This window comes from Lepisosteus oculatus, chromosome 10 (assembly GCF_040954835.1).
Source record: "Lepisosteus oculatus isolate fLepOcu1 chromosome 10, fLepOcu1.hap2, whole genome shotgun sequence".
Classification (NCBI taxonomy): Eukaryota; Metazoa; Chordata; class Actinopteri; order Semionotiformes; family Lepisosteidae; genus Lepisosteus; species Lepisosteus oculatus.
The window spans coordinates 24,543,053-24,549,052 of record NC_090705.1 but is presented as its reverse complement, the minus strand read 5'-3'; positions in this window follow the sequence as shown (position 1 = coordinate 24,549,052).

The window sequence follows — 6,000 nt, the reverse complement described above, 5'->3', positions numbered from 1 at the left end:
TCTCTGGCTCGGTGCCAGGCTGTGCTGTGCGGCTTGCGACGGTGTGCTGCTGATGCTCACTGACCGGCTAGTTAGTGTTGGCTTTAACTAGCAAAGTTTGTGCACAGGAGAAAAGATGACTGTGGGTCCCAGCAAGTCAGGAAGAGGACCGGTTCGTTCCTGATGAAGAGCTAGTTCTGAATAGTGATTCAGCTGTCCACAGTTCTGACCTGTTCACGAGGCCTGCTGCTGGTGCTAACCTCGGGTGGATCCTCTGGTTACTCTCTGGCAACCTCCGCTCTAGACTCTTAGAACAAAGGAAAGTTCTGGCACTCGGACACACTGGCCGTTCCGTGGTTGTCCGGGCTGAGTCTCAGGATGGTCAGGAGGCGCTCTGCGAGAATGTCCTGCCCTTGGGAGCCTTCTGCTCCTGGGCCGTCCTGCCCTGGAATTCTCCTTTGAATTCCCTTTAGAAAAGTCCACAGAATTCTCCACTGAATCTTACTGAATCTCTGTGTTGCCTGTTTTTACCTGGAGGAACTTCAGCTCGTTGATTGGCTGAAAGTTCCATGGGCATCAGAGTCCCACGTGAGTTACTCGGCCCTACCAGTCCCTGATTGGTTGATCAAGGTGAGATATGAGTCACTTACTCCTGACACTTAGGAATGCAGTCCAGATGTCCATCTGGCACTCCCTAGACAGATAGGCGCCAATGGATGACCATTGATCATGATAGCAGGCTTAGCTAAGTGCATCCCCCTTTGGGAGCTGTCCTTATCAAAGGAACCTTAAATCAGCCTGCATGAATAGTTTCTCTGTGGCTGCACCACAGAGATGAACAGAGAAATGGGGCCTCATTTGGGAAGGCTCAGAACACTTAATTCTTTCTTATTAATAAGCCTCGCCGCTACAGCTTGTAGTATTCACAGCTGTAAGTCGATCTGGCAGTACTTCAATTAGAGAATCTGCTAGGGACTGTATAGGTTTTTCCATCTTCACCTGTCTATTGCAAAGCACCTCAATTATTGATGTCTTTAGTTCAAAGGGTGCATTCTGAAAGATATCTTGTAACATAAGAGCAATCTGGCATTTCTCATGATCAGATGTCTTGTTGCACAGGAAATGTAAATTTAGTAAATGTACTAATGGTTGATGCCGAAAAATCCATGTCATTGGATCCACTGAGACCGTGATTGGTTAACTTTGTTATTTTTTCAATGGTTTCAAAAAGTATGGGAAGTAATATTAGCTTAGATCTGCTAAAGGTTTTGGTGACATTGGATAGACTTTCCATTTCTAACATAATGGGGTCTTTTAAAGTGTTTTTAACTATTACAGTTATATTTCTTAGAAAATCTTGTTTTGCCTTATTAGAAAAGGTATAGTTAGATTCCAGGTTTAAAACAACTTGCTTTGTAATAGCAGCCAAGTGTCTCATGGTATCTACCACACATTTGTCTTTTCTTACGAGGTCCAATACAGTTTTATACAATTTAAGGGCTGTTTTCGCCTCCTTTCCTTCCAGGTCAGTGACTTCAAAACTGATGCAAATAAAGAGAGACTAATGACAGACTCAGAGGTTAAGTCATTAATTAAAGCACAGAAAACACCTTTCACACTGTTTGTGGTTGTCATGTCTGTCCCATGATATATTCCTAGACAATTGTCTAAGTCATAAAAAAATTCTCAGTTGTTCTTCTGATGTAAAATTGCTAACTAAATTGAGAATGCCTTTTTCACCTATAAATTTTGTCATGTAAAATTGGAAAATAAATTCAGTATAGTGCTTTAAAAAATAATTGTCACTGGCAATTTTCCTCCTGTGTAATTTCACTTCTGTGTCATTTATGTTGTTTACAGCTGAGAGCAATTTTATAAAGTTCTTGATTGTCAAGTAATTCTTGCCCAAGTCATTCAACAAATAATCTTTGACACATTTGTTTGTGTCACACAGTGTATAGGCAGTATGAAGTACCATTTCAAACCCATCATGTAAAGTTTCTTTATCATGGCTAATATTTAATAAGTCACTTGTTTTAAATAAAGTAATATTGAAAAGCATGTTAATTACATTATCATCTAAGTGGATTTCCTCAGTCTTACTTGAGTTATGCAGCTCTTCAGCTGAAGTATTACTATTCATATTTGCAAAGATTAGATGATGAAACAGCAAAGAAGTAATCCTTTTTTATAAAGGGCAGTGAGAACTAAATTTAGCTTAGTTTCCTGTGACCATGTCTCGTACAATTTCAAAACTTTATTGTACGAGATTGTCTCTAGAGATGCATTCATCAAAAATTCAAAATGCTCTGTTCCTTCAAGCAATTTCCCAGTCTTATTGAAATCGTCAAAAATAAGCGTAAAGGTTTCATTTGCGTTTTGAATTTCAGAAAGCAATTGCATTTTTGGCAACAATGATAAAATCTCCAATATTCTCATCAGAATCTGGACATTATCAAACAAGGTCTCTTGAGCACTGTTGTTTAAATTAGACAACTTATTATTCACAGCATGAATAGAATTTCTGAAGTCTTTTGAATGCAGTCCAGAAAATAAATTCAAATCTGTGCCTGTATCTGTCACTGACTTATATAAATGTGTCACTACATCGGGACATTGGATTGTGTCATTGTTTTCTGGGAGAAAATAATCCAAAAACTGGGTGATCCACTCATGTAGTTGCTGTAGATGATATAAATTTACTTCCATAGATCTGGCAATTTTGAGAAGCCATGTATTTCCTGTTGCAAGCAAATGTAAAAAACATTAAACATTTTGAATGGGATTAGCTAAATCTGAGTTGTTAAAACAATCGGTCTTTGTTTTATGTGCAACACTAAGAGACTGATCTGAACCAGTTTGCTCTGTCTTTAGTGTAGGAAAAATAATGTATTTTTTGACAATGCAGTCCTTTAGTTTGTGGTCCAGGTTAGTTTTATTTTTTGTGAAACCAATGCAAATTGTTCTCAAGATGGAGTCTGAGATATTCAAATGGTTGTCCATCACTCCAAAAGCTACATCCAACATGCTAAAAATGTGATTTTCACCATGAGGACAGTTGTTTGAGAAAAAATGAATGTCGGATGTAACATGTGAAAAGGAGAACATATACATTTTTTGCAGCATTATAGTCCTATTATAATCCTCAGCTAAATCATTCACTACAGCAATTCCATCTGATACTAAATGAAAGACAGCTTTTAAGTGCTTCAGGATGTCCTCAGGATATGCTTGTTTCTTCATGGTCATGGTAATTAAATAAGGCAAGTGTTAACAAAAAATGCATTCCAAAATTCAGATGTGTGGCTCTTATTGGAGCATCTATCGAACTTCAGAAAAAAAGAAGCATTATTACTTTTTTGTGTTAAACTAGAGAAAAGACATGTCAAATGGCTGCTTACATTCGCTTTAGCAGTTTTCTGCTTCATTTATAGAGCTAACAAAACACAGCGGAGCACTGACATGGAATATTGCTGCCAAGTGCGTCTGTCAAGAAATACAAGGTGTTTTCAAGAGTCTTACTCAAATCCTTAAGAGTTTTTTCAGAGACATTCAACAATTTTGTCAGGGAGTTCTGGACAATCTGATAATGAAGATCATTCAACAGCTTGTTCTGAAGTTTCTTTGTTTTGTCACAAGCTGTTCTGATGACACTAATAGACTGTAAATAAGCGTTAGTGTTTATATGTTTGATAAAACCTTTCTTGAAATTTAAAACACTGCACAATTTAATGCAATCTTCAAAAATAGCTACAGTGTTTTGGATTAATTGCTGTTTCAGGATACCAGAAAGAACATTTACTAAAATTGTCTCATTTTCAAAACTCTTTAAGCCCCCCAGTCTTTCTAAGACTAACATATCTCTGCACAAAACTGCATCCGTTTGGTTGGCTTTGTGAGAAAATCCCATTTTCAGGACTTTGGAAGTAACTCTCTCAGCACATCTCAAAGTATTCCGAGGCAAAGCAGCAAGAAATCGTATCATCTCAAACTGAGATAAGTTCAAAGATCTTTTTTTTTTGTCAAGTTAACAGAAACATTTATCCATTTTTGAAATGTTTCTAATGAAGAAAGAAGGTGATTTGAACTAAGGAAGTCATGAATTAGGAAAACCGTTTTATTATTAAGCAAATTTAACCCTTTCTTGTTATAATCTGAAAATAACTGTGCAATTTCTTTTAAAAAATATATTGTTGTTAAAGAATCATTATGCTCAATAGATAGAGTTTTAAGTAAGGTTATTGTCTCATTTAGCTCAGAGGCTAGGTTTTTCGCAATGTTCACGGAACCATTGGGAAGATAAAGGTATTTGAGATAATTAGGCAGTAATAATGGATTTGCATCCATGTTGCCAACTTCTACACAAGAAGAAAAAAAATTCACACAAAAAATGGACATATTGCGTTTTTCCTTTTGGTTATAACTGGACAAGACTGAGGAGTGAAGCAATACAAGATATTCTTTCATTACTTATTTGTTGAAATGCATTTTCATTTCTTGTAAGAAGCAGAAAAAGTGAACAAGGCTGCATTGATGAACTGCTTCACATCATTAAAAGCTATCTGAGAATTGAAAGTGTTATTTCTTATTAACCTAAGTACTGGCAGGGGGAAGATGCTGAGGAAAGGTTTTGTACATATTTCATCAACTTTTAAGTCTTCCATTGCAAAGTGGGAGAAAAGCTTGTGAACACAGTTTATAGCCTGGACATTCACTGCAAACATTTCTGATACATCCTTTAGAAACTGAGTCCAAGATTGAAACAATTGTATGGTGCACTGGAAGTGATGGATATCTGTATTGTTGAAAACCAATGTTTCCAAGGCTTTGAAAAAATTCCCTTTAGATATTTGGCTAACTAATGAATTGCCTTTCTCTGTTTGAGATCTCTGTGTGATATTGCTGTTATCTTCTGCACATTGCTGCATTGGACAGTTATCAAAGATAGGCTGTAGGTCCATTTCCAACATGTAATATAAAGTATTTTTGTGTTCCAGGAGTTTGTCTTTTAGTTGCTCCATAGATGCATTTGACAAATATATCTTGCTATTTCCTGTTTTTTTTTCAAAGTATGTTTGATTCTCAATGAAATTGTACAGTTGTAATGCATTGTCACAAATGTTTCCCTTTGATATATTTTGCAAAAATACCAGTGTGTGAAACAAAAGATCAAATCCATCTATTACAGTTGCAGCTCCGTACTTCTTAAGAATAGCAATGAAATTTTCAACAGTATTGCTTAGCGTTGTAATGCCAAGAATTGAGTCTTGCTTGGAGAGAGCAGAAGTAGACTGATACAAGGCAGACAAAGCCAGGAAAACATGTTTTTCTTCTTCATCCTTTAAACTATTATGGGTCACTTGTGAGGGCATATCCTTGAAAGAATGCTGTAGTGTTTCATTTTTTAGTCCAAAAGCAGAATCCTCCATTGACAAAGATTTATTGTGCATGGTTATATTTGTCAAATTAGGAAAAGACAAAATAAAATCTGTTAAATAGGTAAAAAAAATATTTTTTTGTCTGTTCTGAAACAGAAGCAATGGTGGGTAAAGTATTATTCAATCTGAATTCAGGATTTAATGCATCAGAAAAATGTGAAATTATACGTTTCTGAAGGTTTTCCCACTTAGTGACAAACCATCTGAAAAAATGTGGTATTTTCTCAACTTTATGTAGAAACTGTGTTAAATCAAGCATTGTTGGCATCTGATTTTTCTGCCACAGTTTTGAAAGGACATTAGCTAGAAGAAGTAGTCTAGATGCCTTGGTTATCTGCGGCATCTTTTGTAGGCTCTTCATTGTTGGGAAAAAAGTATACAATGATACATTGGTGAAACCCTTTACCCACAAATCTGCATTTTTTATGATTATATCAGTAAAAAAAATAAGGTCATGTGCATTGATTCCACCAACTTTTTCAATGAAATATTTAGAGCTGTAGCCTAACAGGAACTTCAGTTCTTCCTTACTCAACCAGAGAAGGTTTTCATTCCTGAAGAGCTCCACCACAGCTTTCAGAAC